Source organism: Miniopterus natalensis, chromosome 1 (genome assembly GCF_054644295.1).
Source record: "Miniopterus natalensis isolate mMinNat1 chromosome 1, mMinNat1.hap1, whole genome shotgun sequence".
Lineage (NCBI taxonomy): Eukaryota > Metazoa > Chordata > Mammalia > Chiroptera > Miniopteridae > Miniopterus > Miniopterus natalensis.
This window is the reverse complement of record NC_142081.1, coordinates 51207413-51219436: the sequence shown is the minus strand read 5'-3', so window position 1 is coordinate 51219436 and position 12024 is coordinate 51207413.

Here is a 12024-nt window from a genome sequence, read left to right as displayed (position 1 = left end):
TGACTCTTTTGGTCTCCAAATGTGTCGAGGTGTGTTCCACACCAAGCAATTAATTCTGTGCCACATCAACTGGGTGTCCTAAGTTAACCCAATTCTGACACTGTCTACCCAGAGGTAGTGTCAGATCCCACAGGTTAAGGGGTTAGTCCCACAGACTCTTCACCCCACTTCAGATGCCAATTGCGAGCCCAGGTTATCACCTATACTACTGACAACCAGCTATGTAGATCACAGGTTCCAATGACCCCCTCCTTGGGTTTGATTAATTTGCAAGAGCGGCTCACAAACTCAGGAAAACATTTACTTAGATTTACCAGTTTATTAAAGGATATGATAAAGGATACAGTGAGCATCCAGGTGGACATGGGTAGGGCAACATATGTGGGAAGGGGAGCGGAACTTCCGAGCCCCCCCAAGCACGCCACCCTCCCAGCACCTCCACACGCTCACAACCCAGAAGCTCTCCAAACCCCGCACTTTTGGAATCGTATGGAAGCTTCATCACACAGGCATGCTCGATCATTCATTTCATTTTCAGCCCTTCTCAAGAGAATGGGGGTGGGGTGGGCTGAAAATTCTAAGCTGCTGACCATAGCTTGGTCTTTCCAGCGACCAGCCCTCAACCAGGAGCCAACCCAGAGTCATCTCATTAGAACAAAAAACATCCTATCACCCAGGAGATACAAGGGTTTCAGGAGCCCAGTGTTAGAAGCCGGGATCAAAGACTGAAAAGGGGTTTGTGTGTGTGTGTGTGTGTGTGTGCGCGCGCGCGAGCACACAAGCTTCCCCATACCAAAAAGCAATTCTTGGACATTAGTAGGGTGTCCAAGAATTCAACCCAATTCTGAAATCTACTCAGACAGACTCAAATTCCACAGGTAAAGGGCGCAGTCTTACAGGCAATAAGTCTCAACTTCAGATGCCAATTGCAGGCCCAGGTTGTTACCTGTGCTTCTGACCTACCAGCTACAAATCAGAGATTTCAACTCCCTCCTTGGGATGCAGGTGTTTCAGAGGTCCGGGGACCTGAGGGTCTGCGACCCACTGTGGACTCTTGGCTTCACCCAGAAAAGAATTCAAATACGAGCCAGAATAGAATTTAAAGTGAAAGTGAGTTCATTAGTGAAGCAGTGAGACAGAGTGGCTACTCCACAGACAGAGCAGCCCTCCCCAGTGGGATTACTCCTTCCACTGAGGTCATTTAATCTAGGGGTAGGGCATTCAATAAGGGGGAGGAATATTCAGGAGTTTTCCTGGAAAGGGGTAGAGACTTCTCAGAAGAACCTGTTGACCATTTTGTGTTCTTATATGGGCTTTCCAGTCCAATCATGGTGGCTCAGGGTGTGTCATTTAGTATGCTAATGTATTACAATGAGTATATAATGAGGCTAAGAGTTATCTAAGGTGAAATTAGTTGCCCTGTTGGATCGGGCTGGTCTCTGCCCATTCTAAGCCATAAATCCCCTGGGGTTGGTCTTACTGTCTCCTTGATAGTCCCTGTAGCCTTTATTGGTTACAGTTGTTTTGCTACATACCCTATCTTACTTGGATTCCATGAGTTTGCTAGAACAGCTCACAGAACTCAGGAAAACCGGTTTACTTACCAAATTACTGATTTATTACAAAGAATATTAAAGGATACAAATGAAGAGCCAGATGAAGAGACATGGAGGGTGAGATTTTGAATGAAGGGGCTTCTATGCTCCTGGAGCTTGGGCCCAGTGCAGTGGGACATGGAAGAGTTCTGGCTCCCCAATGTGGGAGATCTCTGAAAAAAGGCCAATGAGCTGTCCTTCTGGGGTTTTATGGAGGCTTTATTACTTAGTCATGACTGATTAAACCACTGGCCATCTGTGAATGACTCAACCTCAAGTCACTCTCCCCTCCCTGGAAATCAAGGGGCTGGACTGAAAGTTATAATCCTTTAACCACATGATTGGCTCCTACTGGCTAGCCCCCCTTTCCACCCCCTTAGGTGCTTTCCAAAGTCACTTCATTAACAACAAAAGAGGCGTAGATCACTCTCAGCACAGGAAATTCCAAGGGTCTGGGAGCTCTGTGCCAGAACGGGGAATGAAGACCAAATATTTATTATAAATCATAGTATCACAAAGACCAAATATTAGACCAAAAGATGTTCCTAGTGCTCTTATCACTTAGAAAATTACAAGGGTTTCAAAGTTCTTTGTCAGGAACTGGGGACAGAGACCAATATATACAGGGTGGGGCAAAAGTAGGGTTACAGTTGTGAGTACGCAAAACAGAGTTTACTCTTGTATTATTATTTAATATTGTATTATTTTCCATAAGAACAACTGTAAACCTACTTTTGCCCCACCCTGTGTTTTCTATTATCTCACAGCCCATCTCCTGGTCTCTGGCCATGGTCCCCTTACAGCAAAATGCTACATAAGTAAAAAAATACTGGCACATTATTAATAACTGCGTGGGATTCTAGTAATCATTCCAGTCCATCATATCATATGAAAAATGTCCCCCAGGGAGAGGCCACTGAGGTTTGTAGGCCTCTATTCAATCTTACCAGGTTCCAAATGCAGGAGTGGCCTCAGCAAACATATGGCTTCACCCTTTCAGGCATCAGTCATTATGTAATACTGGATTTCCCTTATTACACAACCCATTTTTCATTCCTTTACCCATAACTACACATTTTTTCTTTCCATTTATACCCAAACTTTTCTACCTTTAGAAGGTGGAAAAAGGTTTGGCCACTCTGCTGGTCTAGACTGCACGCAGCAGTGCCAGTCTAGCAAGTAGTACCTCCCCTCAGTCCACTCCATTCAGACAGGTTAGGTTACACAGGCAGAACTCGGGGCTGTCTACCACCAAGTAATATAGTTGCATTCATTGTTGATCCCCACTTTTGCAGATGGGTGAAGGCTCATCCTGCTCCATCAGGCCCTTAGGAATTCTGACATGATGTTTAAAACAGTGCAAGTTCTTGCTTAGGAGTCATCACTGTTTCCGGCCCGTGTAGTCGTAGCCCTGGTCACATGGCCACAGTATCAGAGAAGACAAAAAGGAGTTGAGGGGATGTGGGGAAGGAAGACAAAAAAAAATATGGTCATTACACCAACAGCCTCCTCCCTTGGCAAAAAGAGAGTCATATCAGCGTTCTTCCCCACCCCCTCTTCCCCAGACCCACCCCCAAATAGAGGAATTTATCCAGGGGGACACTCCTTCAGTCTCACTCTTGAGTGTGAGCACACACTCATGAAGGTGTGTAAGCCAGCACTTTGTGCCCATTTTAGACAACCAGTATTTCAACTGCCTGTTCCAATTTTCTGTCAAACTAGTACTCTGAGAATATCTCTCTGTCCTTTGTTGGACATTCTGGGCTGTAAAATGTGTTTCTTGGTCTGAAGAACTGATGTCTGGCTGTCCAAGTTGGTGCGGTATCTCTGCTCTAGTTCTTTTATAGTATTTTGGGCATTTGTATCTACCACCAGTTAAGCAAAGCCCAGTCCAGAGTCAGTGGCTCTTCTAGTTAGGACCCATTTGTAGCCCCTCAGAGCTACCAGAGTTAGCCACACTTGCCAGCTCCCATAAGGGCCTCCCACCAGGTAATCTCCCATATACCCATCTGTAGTCTCTGTCTCTTTTGTGGCAGACAGAATAGTTCTTACTGGCATTTTGTGCCAGAGGGTGCAAGAGGACTAGTCTAGATTTAGCCCATCTTTGCATGGCTGCAGCCCCCCCACATCCACTCATTTCATGGACCCAGGTGGCCACCTTAACCAAGCACACAGGCTATCACCTTCTGAACCTGGAAGGATGTTCTTCTGCCGGGCAGCCACATGCCACACTTTAATGCACCCCTCAAATTTACGTAGTGACTGCCTGGCTGGGCATGGCTCAGTGGTTGAGCATCGACCTAGGATCCAGGAGATTGAGGTTTGATTCCCGGTCAGGGCACATGCCTGGGTTGTGGGCTCGATCCCCAGTTGGGGGTATGCAGGAGGCAGCCGATCAATGACTCTCTCATCATTGATGTTTCTATCTCTCTCTCCCTCCCCTTCCTCTCTCTAAAATTAATAAAGGTATATTTAAAAAACACACACAGTGTTTTCCACAGGGCTGTGCCCCATATGGGCATCCCTGTAATAGGCCAGGTTTCCATTGCCCTTCTACCTCACAATATGGCCAAGCCATTGGCCACTGCCCAGGAGTCTGTGAAAACCCAAACACAGTGGCTTTTCCCACTGTTTAGTTCTTCCATCACGGCTAAGAAAACAGCATGCAAATCAGCCCACCAAACATCACTTTTTACCTTCTTCAATCAGTGCCTTTTTGCTAGTCTTAAATGTAGCAGCTTTCCAAACAGGATGTTGTCCATTCACCAAGGAACTGCCATCCACAAACCAAATAGCTCTTTGTTGCTCAGTTGAGAGCTGTCTATAGGGCACTGTCCAAGTGATCACGGAATCCAGTAGCTCCTCACACAGTTCCAGAGTCCATCCTAGGGGAAAAAGAGTCTCCTGTGAGTTTCTCCTCGCATTCCCAGGCAGTATGATTCCAAACAAAACATCATATATGATTGTGGGGGACCAGGAAACTCTTCCTTAGGATTTTGTGGGGGCCCTAGAAACTATGCCTTAACTGTGGGGAGCAAGGAATCTGTCTACCTTACATGATTCTGGGGTCCCTGAAAACTTATCCGTAGGTGATTATGGAGCGCCAGAATCTCTACCTTAGGTGATTGTGGGGGTCCAGGAAACTCACCTTTGGTAATAGTGGGGGTCCAGGAACCTAGACCGTAGGTGAATGTGGGGCAGCAGGATAATCTAACTTTGTTGATTGTGGGGCACAAGGACTGTCTGCCATAGGTGATTGTGTGGCCCAGGAAATTCTAGCTTAGGTGACTATGGAGAGGTAGGATGGCCTGCCTTATTTGTGGGGCGCCAGGAAATTCTACCTTAGGGGCTTGTGGAGATGTAGGAAATTCTACTTTAGGTGCTTATGGGCCTAGGAAACTTTGTTAAATTGATTGTTGGGGGCCGTGGAAACTTTACTTTAGGTGATTGTGGGCCAAAAGTAATACCTGGGTGATTTTGGAGGCCCAGGAAATTCTACTTTAGGTGATTGCAGGGGGCCTAAGGAACCCTACCTTAGGAGACTGGGGGTCTAGGAAACCCTAGCTTATATGACTATGGGTTCCTAAGAATATCAATCTTAGGAGATTCAGGAAACTATCTTAAGAGATAGTGGGTCTGGAAAACTCTACCTTGAGTGATTGTGGGGATGGGGGCCAAGAAAATTGACCTTAGGTTATTGTAGGGACCTAAGAAACTAGAAGTAAAATGATTATAGAGCCCTAGAAACTTTACCTAATGTGAATGTGAGCCCAAAGAACTACATTAGGTGATGTGGCCCAGAAATCTCTACCTTGTGTGATTGTGGGCCCATAAAACTCTACATTATTTGATTGGGGGGGTCAGGACTGTACATTGGGTGATTGTGGAGGGGCCAGGAAACTATCTAGGTGATTGGGGAGGCCCAGGAAACTTTCTGAAGTAATTGTTGGGCCTGGAAGCTCTTACATGTTAGTTGTGGTTAAGAAACTTGACCTCAGGTGATTGTAGGGTCCTTGGAAACTAGACCTTAGGTTATTGTCATGGGCCTGGAATCTCTGAGGTGATAGTCCAGCTTGAAAAGTCTACCTTAGCTGATTGTGGGGACCAGGAAACTGGACTTTACAAGATTGGAGGCTTGTAATACTTGACCTTAGGTAATTATTTGGGACCATGAATCTAGTCAGGGCCCAGGAAATCGAAACAAAGGTATCTTTTGGGACCTAGGAATCTCTGCCTTAGGTAATGTGAGGGATCCATGTATCTCCACCTTAGGTGAATGTGAAGGCCACAGAAACTCTTCCTTAGGTGATGGTTGGGGGCCAGGAAACTTCACTTTATTGGATCGTGGGTCAAAAGAACCTCAACTATAGGAGTTTGAGGGGTCCTAGGTAACTTGACCTTATGTGATTTGGGCACCCAGGAAACTCTACCTTAGGTGAATGTGGCCTTGGGACACTACACCTTTTGTGACCGAGGACCCAGGAAACTCTACCTTAGCTGATTTTAGGGCCCATGAATCTCAACCTTAGATGATTGTTGGAGACCATGAATCAACTCTTTGGTAATTATGGGGGGCAGGCACTTACCCTTGGGCCCCAGGATTTTTTACTTTAGTTGATTGTGGGGGGCCAAGTTAGTCTACTTTAGTTGATTTGGGTGATCAGGATAGTCTATCTTATTTAATTGTTGGAGGACAGTATAGTCTACCTTCCATGATTTTGAGAGTATGGGAAACTCTACCTTAGGTGATTTTGGTCCTGAAAAACTATGATTTCATGCCCTGGAATCTCTACTTTAGGTGATTTGAGGATCTAGGAAACAAAGTTAGGTTATTTTGAGGGCCCAGGAAATTCAACGTTAGGTGATTGTTAGGAATCAGGAAACTCTACCTTCTGTGGTTGTATGGGGCCAGAAAATTCTACATTAGGTGATAGTGGAGGCCAAGAAACTTGACCATAGGTGATTGCAGGAGCCCAGGAAAAATCTTAGGTGATTCTTGTACATGGACTCTCAACCTTGGGTGATTGTGAGGCCCGTGAGTCCTGGCATTAGGTGATTGGTAAGGCCCTGGAAACTTGACCTTAGATTGTGGGGGCCCAAGATGATGTTAGGTGATTGTGCCAGTCCAGGATGCTTGACATTAGGTGATTGAGGGGACCCCAGAAACTCAACCTAAGGTGATTTTTTTTTTTTTTTTGGTAGAGAAACTCCAACTTAGGTGATTGAGTGGGCCCTAGAGCCTTCATGTTAAGTGATTGCGAAGGCCCAGGATTCTCCACCTTAGGTGATTTTAAGCGCCCAGGAAATTCTGCCTTAGGTAATTGCATAGAGCTTGGGATCTCTACATTAGGTTACTGTGGGGGCCCAGGAACCTTGACCTAAGTGATTGTTGGGGCCAAGATAATATAGCTTAGTTGATTGTGGGAGCCCAGGAAACTCTTCCTTAGTTAATTGTGGGGGGTCAGCATAGTCTTAGTGGGTTGAGGGTCCAAGAAAACTGATTGTGGTCCCAGTACACTCTACCTTTGCTGATGTGGGGGGTGTAGGAATCTCAAGGTGATTGTGGGGGCCCAGGAAACTGCCTTAGGAATATGAGCCCAAAAATTGTCACAGATGAATATGGACCCAGGGAACTCTACCTTAAGTGATTGTGGGATCCAGGAATTTATACTGTAGGTGATTGTAAAGGCCCAGAAACACTGACCTGAAGTGATTGTGAGCTCAGGAAATTCGACCTTAGGTGACTATGGGGGCTTCAGGCTACCAGACCTTAGTTGATTACAGGGGCCTATGAATCTATGAATCTCTATCAATTATTGTAAGAGCCCAGGAAACTTTACCTAAGGTGATTGTGGACCCTGGAAATTTTACCTTAGATGACTTGAGACCTAGGATACCTGACCTCAATTTTGTTTGTGGGGGCTTATGAATCTCTACCTCAGGTGATTGATAGGGGCCAGAATAGTCTACCTAGCCTCTCTTTTTTGATTATAGGGGAAGGAGGACAGAAACTACCATAGATGATTGTGGGGGATTAGAAAACTGTCTCTGGTGTTTGTGGGGGCCCTTTAGGTAATTATGGGGAGCCAGAAAGCAGAGGCCAGGAAACTTGACCATAGGTGGTGGCGGGGGCTGGGATAGTCTATTTTAGTTGATTGTGGAGGCAAGCATATTCTACCTTAGTTTATTTTGGGGGATAGGAAAGTCGACTTTAGGTGATTGTGGGAGGCTGGGAAACTCCACCAGGTAATTGTTGGGGTCCAGGAAACTACCTTTCGTGATTGAAAAGAACACCTAGGTGAGGGGTCCAGTTAGCCTGTCCCTGCATGGGGGCTCCTGGCCACTCCCATGGTGTTGTGTCCTCCAGCTCAGGCTTCAGGTCTCACTCTGGGAGGCTCCCCTGCCACCCTCTTTTCAGGAAGCTGTAACTGTCTTACTTCACTGGGAAACAAGTGGGAGCCAGGTATTTGGGGGTGGGAAACTGGCCTAGTGCTTCATTCTTTAATCCCCAGCCAGTTTCTGGTAACTGTTCCCTCCTTTGCTGCCTTTATTGCTTCTGACCTTGGCTTTATCCCATAGTTTTGTGAGAGAAAAACTTCACTTTTTCTGAAGATGCTCTTTCTACCTGAAGTGGGCTGAAGGTCCCTCAGCTCTGCTGGGTTCTACTTTCAGTTTGTTTCCATTGACATTAAATCTGGAAATTCCACACTGCTGACACCCTCCCAATTTTCTAATGTTACTGTTGATTACTGAATTGTAATGTCTTTTTAGTAGAGTTTGGGAAGGGAGAAAACACTATTTATGCTTTAAACCAAAGCTTCAAAATACATATTAAATTATATGCTAATATATTTTTTAAACCTTGAATAAATAGTTGATTTCCTATTAAACATTTCATTATCCTTTTATTGTGATAAAAGGATAGAACACTAAAGGACAGAAAGCTGTTCCATTCATTCCATCAAACCTAGTCTTGCTAACATAAAAATTTTAAATTCTGATGAATACAGATGTAAAAACTTAAAATGCAAGTACCATCTGCTGCTCAAAAGAACTAGGTCTCCTTGGAGAAATGGCTTTCTCTTCTTCACTTAGTTGTTTATATCAGCATGAACTCATGGTGAGTTTTGTTTTGTTTTTTTACTTTATTCAACAGGAGGAGAGTTTCCCAGACAACAAAAACACTACAGGAGTTCATCACCGCTAAACCAGTATCACAAAAAATGTTAAAGGGACTTCTTTATGAAGAAAATATAGAAAAGAAAATAATTTTTCACAAAGGCAAACACATAACCCTGGACAGCGTGGCTCAGCTGGTTGGGGACTGTCCCGTGCACATGCCCGGGCTGTGGGCTCAGTCCCGGGGGGTTCGTGCAGGAGGCAGCCGGTTAATGTGGCGCCCACATGGATGTTTCCCTCTCCCTCCATTAATGAAAAATTAATAAAAAAAGGCAAACAATAAAAGCACTGGATCAACCAACAAAGCTAGCACAAACGTTAAAAGGCAAAAGTAGGAAGATCATGTGTAATTACAACAAATCAAGGGCTACACACAAACATATACAAAAGTAGTAAAATGAGAACAAATGTGGAAGGAGTGATTTTAGAAGGTGTTCAAAGCTAAGTAGCTATCAACTTAAAATAGATTGCTAAAAATAGCTTGATATATAGGAACCACAAACTAAAAATGTACAAGAGATACAAGAAATAAAACCCCCCAAAGAGAACACTATAGAAAGTCATCAACATACAAGAGCCAGAGAATAAGGAACAGAAGAACTACAAAAGCAATCAGAATAAAATGGCAATAACTACATACCTATCAATAACTACTTCAAATGTAAATGGACTAAGTGCTCCAAAGACACAGGCAAATGGACATAAAGTCAGCACCCATGCATATGCTGCCCACGAGAGACCCACTTTGAAAGGCAGAGGTGGAAAGAGATGGGAAAAAAAAGTAGGGTATCAGATAAAATAGCTGTAATAAGAACCAAAGAAGGGAATTTCATTATGATAAAAATATCTACTCCCCAATGTAGGAACACCTAAATAAATAAAGCAAATCTTGATGGACCTAAAGGAAGAGATCGGCAGTAATACAGCCATAGCAGGGGATTCACCACCACATTGACATCAAGGGACAGATCACCCAGTCAGAAAATCAAGGGAACAGTGGCTTTAAATGACACATTAGGCTAGATGGATTTAATTGATAGTTTTAGGACATTTCTCCCAAAAGCAGAATATATATTTATCTCAAGTACACATGGAACATTTTCCAGGACAGACCATGTGTTAGGTCACAAAACAAGTCTCAACAAATTTAAGAAGACTGAAATATCAAGCATCTTCTCCGATTACAGTGGTATGAAACTAGAAATCAATTACAGGAAGAAAACTGAAAAACACACAAACACATGGAGGCTAAATGACATGCTACTAAACAATGAATGGGTTAATGAGATCAAGGAAGAAATTAAAAGATACCTTGAGACAAATGTAAAAAACAATGAACCAAAATTTATGGTACTCAGCTGAAGCAATCCTAAGAGGGAAATTTATAGCGATAAAGGCCTACCCCAAGAAACAAGAAAAGTCAATCCAACCTTACACTTAAAGGAACTTGAAAAAGAAAGCCCGAAGTGAGTAAGAAGGAAACAAAGATCAGAGCTGAAATAAATGAGTCTAATAAAATAGAGAAGATTGATGAAACCAAGGGCAGGTTCTTTGAAAAGAAACAAAATTTGTAAACCTTTAGCCAGACTCATCAAAAAAAGAGGGCCCAAATAAAATCAAAAGGGGAAAACTGACCACCACAAAGACAAAGGATTATAATATTATAATTATATGCCAACAAATTGGACAGCCTGGAAGAAATGGATAAATTCCTAGAAACATACACTCTTCCAAGGCTGAATCAAGAAACAGAAAATCTGAACAGATCAATAACTACTAACAAAATCGAATCAATATTAAAAACTCCCAACAGTTGTCCGGCGTGGCTCAGTGGCTGAGTGTGGACCCATGAACCAGATCACAGGGTTCGATTCCCTGTCGGGGCACATGCCCAGGTTGCAGGCTCGATCCCCAGTAGGGGGTGTGCAGGAGGCGGCTGATCAATGATTCTCATCATTGATGTTTCTCTCTCTCTCCCCCAACAAAAGCCCTGGACCAGATGGCTCCACAGGTGAATTTTACTAAACATTTAAAGAATATCCTTCTGAAACTATTTCAAAAATTGAAGAGTGAAGGCTCTGAAACTCATTTTACAAGGCCAGCATTCCCCTAATACCAAAACCAAAGAAAGATACCACTAAAAAAAAAAAATTATAAGCCAACATCCCTGATGAACCTAGATGCAAAAATCCTCAACAAAATATTAGCAAACTGAATTCAGCAATACAGTAAAAGATCATACACCATGATCAAGTGGGATTTATTCCTAGGGTGCAAGGCTAGTTCAATATCAGTAAATCAATTAATGTGATACACTACATGAATAAAATGAAGCATAAAAATCATGACCATATCAGTAGATGCTGAAAAAGGTTTGACAAAGTCCAACATCCATTATGATAAAAACCCATCAAATTTGGAATAGAGGGAACGTACCCCAACATAATAAAGGCCGTATATGACAAACCAACACCTAACATCCTCAGTGGTGGAAAGCTGAAAGCGTTGCCTTTTAGATCAGGAGCAAGAGAGGGCTGTCCACTTTCACCATAGTGAAAATAACTATTAGAAGCAGTAGCCACAGCAATCACACAAAAAGGGGGTGGGCAGGGAGGGTGAAAGGCACCTGAATTGGAAAGGAAGAGGCAAAGCTCATGTGCAGACATGATGTGATACAGAGCAAACCCTGAAGAATCCGGCTAAGGAAAGATTAGGACTAATAAGTTCAGTAACGTAGCAGGATACAAAATTAATGTTCAGAAATCAGTTATACTTTAATATGCCAACAACAGACTATCAGAAGGAGAAATTAAGAAAACAACCCCATTTACAATTCCATCAAAATGAATCAAGTACCTAGGAATAAATGTAACCAAGGAGGTGAAAGACATGAACTTGGAAAACAAGACACTGAAGAGAGAAACTGAAGATATAAATAAATGGAAGGATACACTGTGCTCATGGAGATGAAGAATTATCATTAAAGTGTCCATACTACCCAAAGCAACCTATAGATCCAACTCAATGCCTTTTCACAGAACTAGAACAAATAATCTTAAAATTTACATGGAATCACAAAAGACCCTGAATAGCCAAATTAATCTTAAGAACAATAACATTGGAGGTACCATGCTACCTGATATCAAACTATAATAAGGTTATAGAAATCAAAACAGCATGGTATAAAAACACACATAGATAAAACACACACACATAGATAAATGAACAGAATAGTGTCCGGAAATAAACC